General features: G+C 43.1%; 2 pseudogenes; both read left to right on the top strand.

Moving 5' to 3' along the window:
- The first annotated feature begins 378 nt into the window (after positions 1–378).
- On the top strand, positions 379–994 carry LOC124965780 (SREBP regulating gene protein-like; annotated as a pseudogene).
- Positions 995–8,195: 7,201 nt separating this feature from the next.
- LOC124965779 (small integral membrane protein 14-like) lies at positions 8,196–8,495 on the top strand (annotated as a pseudogene).
- Positions 8,496–10,664: the final 2,169 nt, after the last annotated feature.

The raw sequence follows: 10,664 nt of genomic DNA, 5'->3' as shown, positions 1-10,664 counted from the left end.
ACTTTTTAGAGTTTTCAATTACAAGTGCATAAGATTTTAATTCTTAGTAACCATATATTTGAATGATCACCCAGGAAGGAAACTTTTTTACTTTTTCTACATATAAATTTATACTGCTTTTTACATAAAATAATTTATAAAAACACATTTAAGAGACCAAAATATATTGTCTTATATAGACTGTAAGAAGGAAAGAATACTTGAATTTATAATTAGCAATGAATGTTTCAATATTTTAACTTACAAGCTGGGCTGAGGACTGCAAAGCCAGCATTGCAGCAAGTGGTGGGGCTGCTGGGCATGAAGGGGCCATGCTACTGGGTCTCAGCCTCTGGTGTTGCTCCACTCTCTGGCTGCAGCGTACCCATCTCAACCAGGATGGTAAACCTGGCTGCCATGGTGTGGTGCTGACTCCTGGAGAAGTGGTCCATGCTGGTCCTGGTTTTCAGGCTCTGGCTGGTCTTCATCCTTAGCAGCACCTTGAAGCAGGAGGAGAGGACAGTGAGAGATAGAAATCTCCTCCAGGCTCAGGACCACAACCAATCCATTCCATGGAAAGTACAATTTAACTTGGGCAATAGCAGCCAGTCAAGCATTCAGTGCTAGAATTCCTTTCAAGAGAAGCACCTCATCATGGATGATCTAGGATTTATCTGTGAAAGGAAGAATCTACTGACTAATAGCTACTGTGATGTCAAGCATACCCAGCACAAAGGAGTATTGGTGCAATAGCTGCCTGGCCAATGGCTGCTGCAGCACCTATGAGTAATGCATGTCCTGGGCCAGCAGCCCAATAAGAACTCTTCCTGAAGCACTCCTCAACAGGGCAGTTGTGGCATTCCAGAACCTCTTCATGGCTGTGGAAGATCACTTCCAATTGTGCTTGGCTAGGTGCAGGAACTCTTCCCAGAGTGTGCAGCATGAGAACACCTAATGGGACCTCATAGCCAAGTACTGCTAGGGAGAGAACCCACCCAAGCTCTTTCCCATGTGATGGCCTGCTGCAGCCTAAGCACTGAGACACTGCCAGAGGGTCTAGGCCAGTGCTGGACAAGGTGGTGTGGGGATACTTTGCCTGTGACCACTTCCATGCTGTCCACTGGCTTCACCCACAACCTGGGCTGCAACTGGTAAAACTCTTCTATAAAGTGAACTGGAACTTCTGGCTGGGCCCAGGCAGGAAAGAAATGCAGGCTGAGCTGGGAGTGGTGGTGTTGTCCCTGGGAGACTTAGTCTCGGCATGCACACAGGGACCAAGAACTTGTGTTTGTTAGGCACCATGAGTTCACTGCTATTTTGATCTGTGCTTATAAAATGATTTTTTAGGATCCTTTGCAATAGTAAGAAAAACATAATGTATGTAGGAAAATGCCTTACCATTCTAGTTGAGTATATTGAAGGAAATTTTGAAAATATTTTTTAGCTTACAAATGATTAAGTTGTTTTACCTCTCATGTAGTTTTCAGATTTTAAACTATATGATAAGTACTTTTACAAATATTTATCTTACTTACATTTAATGTATTTTAATAGTTGATTGTAGATTACCCATGGAAATCAAGATATCAGTCCTTTTCAGTTGATTCATTGTCAGAGAATACAGGTAGAGTCATCATACCTGAAATACAGAAAACAACAGACATTGCATTCCTCAAACACCCAACAAAGAAAAATATAGCTTTGGTTGGCCAGTCACCCAGGTAGAAATGTGTGCTAACAATTCTGAAAACACCTTTGAGTATAAGTGGAGATTCACAAGAAAGAAAATTACCAAAACCTGCAGGTGCTCCTGTAATTGCAAGTGGAGGATTATTTTAAAATTCTTTATAAGAAATGCTTTAAAGTAGGCATGTCAATCACCCGCCATGCCACACATGATATATGACTCCTCCAGTGTGATAACGATCTGGATTTCTGGACCTCTGTGGATATTTGGACCCTGTCACTTCATGGAGGAATTATTTTCCAGGTAGTATAAGAGAGGCCCAGGTCTTCTCAAGTAGGGACAATCAGTCTTCCCATTGCCAGTGTGGCCATAGGAGTCTGGCATATTTTTGTAATCTTTTATGTATCCTGACTGAGGGCCATAATGACCTCTAAATAAGGGCTTTTGTCCATTTTCTTTGCTTTTGCAGTAGAGATCTAGTTGTGAATGGTGTTGAAACAAGAATATCATCCGCTTGACCATCAAGCACATATAGAGGCCAAGCAGAAAAAAAATACCTTTCTTTAAATCATCTAATTTGAATTTTTTCCAATTATACAATACATACCCTAAAAGGGACTCTTTTGATTTGCTGTCAGTGTTCCCTGTATCTAAGACCACTGTACATTTGGTGTCCCATAATGAGTGGTGCTGGGGAGGGGTGTCAAACCCTGGAAGAAGTGTCCATATAAAGAGAGTGGTAACATTCATTCTATGGACTCTGATTATGGACAAGAGCAGCCTGCCATAACGGAGGCTGGGCCCCAGAGGGATCTATTCAGGGTGTCAGGTTTGAAAGAAATCAATCCAGTTCCCCCTCTGGACATTAAAACAGTGATTTTACAATAGCTTATTTTTAGAGGCAATTTTAAAAATTATATTTTGTTCAAATGAATCTGAGCTAACTTGTAGGTATTACAAATACCTAGGATGGTTTCAGATAATGGATCTATCAAGTAAACCTGCATTTACCTTATTGAAAGTAGCAGGGGGCAGGGGGAAAGAGGTGGAGAGCTGCTAACAGCCTCCACAATTAACCCTGTGATTATAGCGTAAGAGTTATTCAGAAACTATTTACAAGAAATGCTGAATTAAATATGCCAAACAAAAAAAATATCACCTTACATATGCAGGGGCAGAAGGAAAGGTATGAGATGAAATGGATGAACCTATTGGAGTAAAAAGCCTGGATGGCACACCCAAGTGCAAGGAAAAAATGTAAAACACCAGTTACAGCATATGGGCTCCTACTAAGTACTCCTGATCCAGTGGTTCAGCTACAGGAATTCTCTCAATTTCCCAGATGCTGGAATCACAGCAGTAGAGCTACTGGAAATTGCTGCTAGTGGGTTATGGGAGTTTCTCTCAACTCCCCAGAAGCCAGAACCAGGGTCAGGCATCCCTGGATAGCTGCTGATGAGATGGGAGCTCTCATACATGAAGCAGTTTTTGGTGACCCAACTATAGAAATTTCTTTCAGTTCTTCAGAGGCTGGAGCCACTGTTGGTGGGCTATGGTGGTTTCAACTTTCAGAAGCCAGAACTGGCTTTCTGACACCTGAGCCATGGATGCTACTTTAAACTCCCCAGAAACTGGAGACAAATTTCAGTCTCCTTTCATGCCTCTAAAGCAGAGGAAGAGCCAGGAAGGCCAGAACCAGAAAGGAGAAAGAAAAGATGAACATATTCCAAGGAAGAAAGAACCCATGAGCTTATAGGGTGAAGAGTTTGACTCCATCAGGTGTCAAGGACATCAACCATCGCCCTACTGCCATATGAATCTGCATGGTTCAGAAATTCCCCAGCCACTATTAAGGGAACAAGCTGGTGAACTGGGCTTCTGCCTTTTATCCTTGTCAGTGAGGAGGTTAAGTGAGTGAGCAGAGTGAAAGAATAGAATGTGTTGCCAGAAGTGTGTGTAAAACTAGTGCGGTCTGGGTAGACCAGAGGCTTATCCCATCCTAGTGAGTCTGGAGGAAATAATCAGGTTGGGGTGGTTAGGGTTAGACTTGGCCTAAAGAAGGCTTTCACAAGCAGATGATGGGAGCCTTCAAGGAGCACTGGGCCAACAAGCTGTTAAGAGGCATCTCCATCTTGAAAGAGGCTTCCTGGCCTGGTCTGTCCTGCTGGCCACCTCACTGGTAGAGCTCCCTCCCACACTCCCAGGAACTCCTGCTGCTGCCATCCACAGTTGGTACCCCAAGTCTCCAGATCCATGTGGCTGACATTTACTCATGGACATACCAGTGACTGCTTTCATGTGCACTCTTTAGATTTAGCCCTTCCTTGCAGGTTTGGAAACAGGAGCACGACTGCACATCAGGGGTAGAGCTCAAAATTCCAACACTCCCCTAACAATATTTCCCTTAACATGGATATTATCTACTACTGACAGACCCCTTTGCACAACTGAAAAAGATTGATTTCACTTTGTTCTTGTTTGGCTTTATCTCCCAAAATTGCAACTGCTACTGGTACTACATTTTCTAAGAGTAGCACCCAAAGTCATTGAGTTTATTCAGGCCTTGGATAGCCTGAGGTGGTCATCAGCCACCATGGCTGAATGAATCCAGCATTTCCCAGGCCAGATGTGCCCTGCCTCAGGATAGGTTTATGCTGATGCCCTTATTAGGTTCTTATCCTTGCTGCCAGATTGCCCATTGACCTCTCAGCGGTTCCAAATGACACAGGAACTGTGCTATTCTGTGTTCTTTCCTGGTCTTTGGTCCCACAATGACAGAATTAAGGCAGTGGTCCAGACTGATCATGGCAATGGCAGAAGTCTATTACTGTTGTTCATCTGGCAGAATCATTGAGAAATAAATTGTAGGTCAAGGTCTTGTAATAGGAGATTACAGTCCTCTCTTGATTTAGCTACAAAATCATTTACCATGACCTAGAATGGAGCATCAACGCAGCTCATGCAGTGGAGGACCTGAGTTGGTGCTGCACCAATCATGGGCCAGACATAGCCATGAACTGGCTGCAGTTTGGCTCTATGGGGCCATTGAGGGTGGACCCTTTCTGAGTGCAAGTGGCCCTAGAAGGGACAGGCAGCTTCTCCATACCTGGAATGGCATACTGGGACAAGCCATGCTGAGGTGGTCTTGGGCACTGCTGGGAATTCATTCCTCAGTGGTATTTTCTGCCTTTAGAGTGGCACAGGACACTGTGACAAGGTCCCTTTGTTTCTCAGAAGTGCCTGCTAACACCCAGAGAGGGTAACAATGGGGAGGAATATCTGACAGGCTGTCACTTTGGAGGGGGTGTCTTGGCCAGAGCCCATTGGTCATTGTGGGTATCTCCTGGATGGAAACCAGCACCTGTACATTCCTTGTGTACATACTTGATGTTGTTACAGACTGAATCATACTTTGTTGTTGGTGTTTTGTTTTTCTTTTCCATGCCATAAGGAAAAGCAAGTCTCTGTTTTATGTATAACTCATGGATTGCCCAGTTGCCTGCTGTGTGTCTGCAGTACACACAACTGTATGTGTGGTGATCCCCCATTCCCACTCCCAGCTCTGCACTGGAGAATCTCATGCATCTCTTTGTAAGGGTTGTTAACCATGGGCTCTTCTTTCCCAAGTTGCTTGATGCTGATCCCATTGGCTCTTGAAACTCACCAATGTGCTATAGAATGCCTTCCTGTAGGAATTTCCCAAAGGCCTCTGTGCATTGCATAGTAATAGACAGCAGTGACCAACCCCAGGGAGTTTCTACCTCCACCAGCACCACACTGCAGAGAGGGATGAGGTGGGACCAGGCAGAGACAGCTTCCAGAGTGGCTGCCAGGCCCCTGCAGGCATCTTCACCTCTGCAGTGAGACTGAAGTTCTAGGCTTGGCCAGGCCTGTTGGGTGGGTAGCCAAGTCCCTCTGAGCTCCGCTGTCTGACAGCAGGCTGGAGTTATCCCATTTTACAGAAATAGAAACAAATCCAGAAACTACGAAGAGCTTCACTGAGTTGCTCAAGGCTCCATGAGAAAAACCTAGATGAAGACCTAGGTCTTGAGGGCAGGTCTCCTATTGTCACCCTCCATAGGGCAAATGAAGAGAAGTGGGAAAGAGGCTGGAATGCTTAGGATCTGGGAGAACTATTCTCTACTCTGAGAGGTCCTTTTTTATAGCCCCTCAACCCCAATGGGGTACTGGCTACTTATGGCACAGCCAACCCCTTTTGTTCTTTGCCCACACACTGGTACTCGGTTTCCTCAGGGAGAAGAAATGACTGCCTCCCCAGTTGGAGGGTTAGGGCAAGGGACAAGCGCACACGTGCTCAGAAGGTAATCACTATCATAATTATGAGGACACCTGGGTCAGAGGCAGGGTCTTTCTGCCATCCTTGACTGTCCCAACACATTCTCCATGCTAGACCACCACATCCTCTTGGTTCCTCCTTTCTCCATATCCCAGTCACTGTGTTGAGTCACTGAGGCCACCAACCCTCCTTGGTGATCCCCAGAGTCCCTCAGCTGACTCTATGGGCAGTGTCAGTGAGTCCTGTTCCTTCCTCTAAGGAAAAGCTCAGCCAGGGTTCCAGGGAGATACTTCATCAACCCTCTCTGAGCCCCTCCTCACTGCAAAATGCAAGCTGACCTAGTGTCCCAGGCAACCATATGACTCTGCCATAGCCTCTGCTTCAGAGGTTCCTGCATCCCTGCCATTGCTGCCAGGCCTGAGTCTGGCACATGCAAGACCTCTCTCCACCTGGCCTGGCCTTCCCTGGGCAGCCTCAGGTTTCCTGTTGCCTTTGCAGTAGCTTCCAGCTTTTTTCTGTTACTAAAAGTGGGGTAGGGTCAGTGGCTAAGGCCCCTAGCACAGGGGTGGACCTGGAAGGACTATTCACAACCTTTGGTGACAGAGATGATGAGGGAGATGCTCACTATCTGTAGTGACAGAGATGATGGAGGTTGAAAAAGGCCCTGTGAACACCTACCTGAACCAATTCATGGGGAAAATACACTCTTTTGTCACTGCTGGTTTGCCAACCTGCAGGAACCTGTTGTTCTGAGATTGGGACTGCATCTTTTTCTGGCTCCAGTGTTCCTAGAAGAAAACAAAAAAGAAACAATGAGATAACTTTGGGCCCATCCCATGAAACAGAATTATATGACTTGGGTCTCTTCAAATCCTCTGTGGAAAGGGCTAGGAAAAGAAGGAAGAAATGAACAAAGGAACTCAGTAGCTTAACTCTTTATAAGAAAGGTTACCTAACACCATCAGTCAGTGGGTCAACACTGGAACGTCTCATCTGCTATCCTCATGAGAAGGCTGTGAGATGTCCTTGCTATGGAAGCAGATGGCAGGCAGAACTTTTGGTCCACGTGATGTGCACATGGGAGCCTCCTTCCTTACAGAGGTGTTATGAAAACATTAATGCTCAATATTTTTTATCTCCATTAGGACTGATATTCTGTATAGAAAATTCAATCTTGACTTTGGTTAGGGATTGCATATCAAACACAGAGTCCTGCTCAGAGAAGAGAATCCAGGTGGCATTGTGAGAGCCAGACCTGTTTTTCTTGACTTCCTTTGGACCTCCACAACTCCCATTCCACTCTATTAACTCTTCACCTCCTGTGCTTGTCCAGTGAGTGAGTGCCTACTTTGTGTGAGGCTTAGTGGTAAACTCAGAGGAACAACATGGGCATGGCCCCACCACCCCTGCCGCTGCACTCTAGCAATGTCTCAGCTTCCTTGCTGGCTCTTGGGATGTTGAACTTGCCCTGTTGGAAACACACTGCTGCCTTCTTGTGGCAGCCTTGCTACCACTTCAGAGGTGATCTCAAACTTGTTCCAGGCTGTATACACTAATCTCTGCTGTCACCTCCATTGACAGGTCATTTCTTGCTGTCCTTTACCACTCTTTGCTTGATTAGATCCTGTTCTTGAGACCCCAAATGCCTCTTTGACCCCATCTAGAAAACCTTTGCCCCCCATCTTTACTTTGGACACCAGGGGGTGTACAGGAAAGGCAAGAGGACAAACTAAGGAACAAAACTGTCCAAATTTTATGTTGTTCTGTTGTGCACATGTACACATAGGTAAGGAGGAATCCCAGTATTATAGTATTATATATAATATAATGCCCCAATAATTTTAAAAAAAGCGACCCCAAGGCTGCTTACTTATTACACACCATTCCCTTTTCTCTCTCCTCCAGAGCCCCAGGATTGTGCAGAAGGTCAACGCACCTGATGTGGTGAAGAGGCCTAAAGCTGCCCACCACAGTAGGGAGGGCATGCGCACTGGGCAGCTGAGGTCGGAAGGGTCTCGAGGGGCTGCAACATGTTGCTCCTAGCTCCACAGGAGCTGGCAGGTCCGGGTCTGGTGACTAAGATTGACGTGTCCCAACAAATTCAGAGAGGATGGGGAGGACACAGGTGGCCAGGAATACTGTTGGCAGCTGAGTCCTGAGTACTGGAAGCATTCCGGAAGCCCAGGGTGATCCTTCTGCGGAGTCTGGGTCTGGCCCCCACCCTCCAGCCCCATGGGTTGTTGTCTGGGTGGATTTCAACAATCAAGTAACTCAAACTGGGGAACCACAGAAGATGGATTTGATCCTAGTAAATGTGTTTGCCGTCACAAACATGCAAGGAGAAGATTGGTCAGTGTATACCATGATTCTGGTGACAGTGGCATCAGCATTACTATGATCTTGAAGTTCTGAATAATTATCCCTGTTATCTTGTTCTTGTTGAGACGTCCTGACTGAAAAGGATGAAATTTACTTGGAAAGCCAACCAGTCCTCTTAATGGACAGGTTCCACCAGCTCTTCCTGTGGACTAACTTTCTGACACAGGAAGTGGAAGTAGTTAGCACCTTGCAAGACCAAGAGAACTTTTAACCCCATTAGAACTGTTTCTCATTTTGCATCTGCAATATGGGATGGTACTGTCTTCATGATCTTCTAGAAATTTTACTTGCAAACATTTTTGCTTCCTGTGTTATCACCATTCCCATTTACAGTATATCTGAGTAAATGATTATACTTAAAAAGTTACATGGGGCTTCTATGGTTGTCCTAAACTTTAAACATTCCACTCATTCTGTTTGTGTGACCGCAATTTTTGGGTGATTTGGGACCTTGTTGAAAGAAGGGTTTTCTGCATTTAAATATTATAAATGGTTTTAATAGGTTTTTAAAGTTTTTGTCTTCATAAGATATTTATAAAGTTATATGGGGTTATCTGGGATTATATGAAAGAAGATGAGAACCACAGTGTGTTTATATTTACTTTGGTAGTTTATTAGTTGGTGGCAGCTTTCTCCAGTTCTTGGGACGTTAGCAACTATTGGAATATTTTACAAATTAGAGCGGAAATCTGTATCATTTATTGAAGCCAACTTATGTGGCTAGAATAGAAGTGAATGTTATTTTAATAATTTTTTTACTTCCATTAAAAATGTCTAATGCTCAGAATGGTTTGCTGTTTAGAGTGCTGGACATTGAACCCAGGTCCTAGTGCATGCTAGGTAAATGCTCTACTGCTGAGCTATCTCCCCAGCTGAGAATATTTTAAATAAACATGACTAATCAATATGGCAGATGATTTACAGTCCAATATGACTTTTGCCAGCCACTATACCCTAGTCTTACAAGGTTCATGAAAGGAGGGGAAAGGTTCATTCTTTCTATTTTTGCTAGGAATAATCTATCCAGGAATAACTTATTTTATTATAAAAATAAAATTTTTATTATAAAAATTAAAATATTTTATTTTGTAAGTGATTGCATCTCAGGAAGCCTTTCTTCTGTTCCAAAACTTCCCTATTAAAGTGAAACTATCTTACATCTATATTGGGGATTACTAGTTTACTGACAGTTGAATGCCTATTATTTACTTCATTTTATTTGAAGATAATTATGAGACTTTTGTTATCATTCCAACTTCAAAAAAATTAAAGAAGTCTTGGTTTATTCCAAGGAAAAAGGGGGAAAATGAGAAACAAGAATGCTTTTCTCACCCCTTACCTCATTCCTTTTGGTAATGGGATGGAATGGGGTGGAAAGGAACACTGATATAAGTGAATTTTGAAATGCATAAAAAAGGAAAAGATTACATTGTTTTTGGCCATTTTGGAAAAAAGTAATACAAAATGGCATTTTAAAAGTCTGCATAACCCACATGGTTATGGACTGTTTTTCATTAACAATTGATTATATATGATATATAGAACTATAAGATTTTTTTTATCAATGTAAGTATTTTTACCCCAAGGTCAGTCTAGCTTTTCACTGTACAGATCTGAAAAATTATTTGTGTGAACTAAATAAAATTCTCCATATTATTGTACTGTTTAATAGTCTGATACAATTGTGTCACACTCATAGGGTATTCCCCCTTTATTGTGAGGACATTATAGGGCATAAATATTGTAAAGGCATCATCTCATTATATAATCCAATATTGACTGCTTGCATTCCTCCTTCTGCTTCTTGGTTTCGTGCTCAACTTCTTGAAATAATATAACCAACTCTTAATTACTTGTGCTGACAAAGGGGTAATGTTAACACAGGTTAAGTTAAATCCTGGATAAATGAATACCATACAGTAAATATTTATCTTGCAGTGTCACTGTAAGCCTTCCCAGCTCTATCCATAGATAGTAAGTATTTAATGCAGAAAGGTCTGGAATAGAAAATATGAGCTAACTGCCTGTTGCAGTCCTTTATGTGCCCATGTCCCTTGAACACTGAAGGCTCATCCATATATCCTGAGGTCTCTTCCCCAATTTGCTAGAAAACCAATCCTGGGAGAGATGCTGGTATATTCACTAAGTCTGGCTCACAATTGAGAATTGGCTTCTATTGAAGAAGTGGCCAAAATATGGATAAAAATGTCTAATATTAGGGACCTGAAAAATTGGAATTTTTAATCTTCATTTTTCATTTTTGCCACATATACTGAATTGACATTGTATCTAAATGCATTATCATTTTCTATATAAATCTTC

This window comes from Sciurus carolinensis, chromosome 15 (genome assembly GCF_902686445.1).
Source record: "Sciurus carolinensis chromosome 15, mSciCar1.2, whole genome shotgun sequence".
Taxonomy (NCBI): Eukaryota; Metazoa; Chordata; class Mammalia; order Rodentia; family Sciuridae; genus Sciurus; species Sciurus carolinensis.
This window is presented reverse-complemented; position numbering and strand designations above follow the sequence as displayed.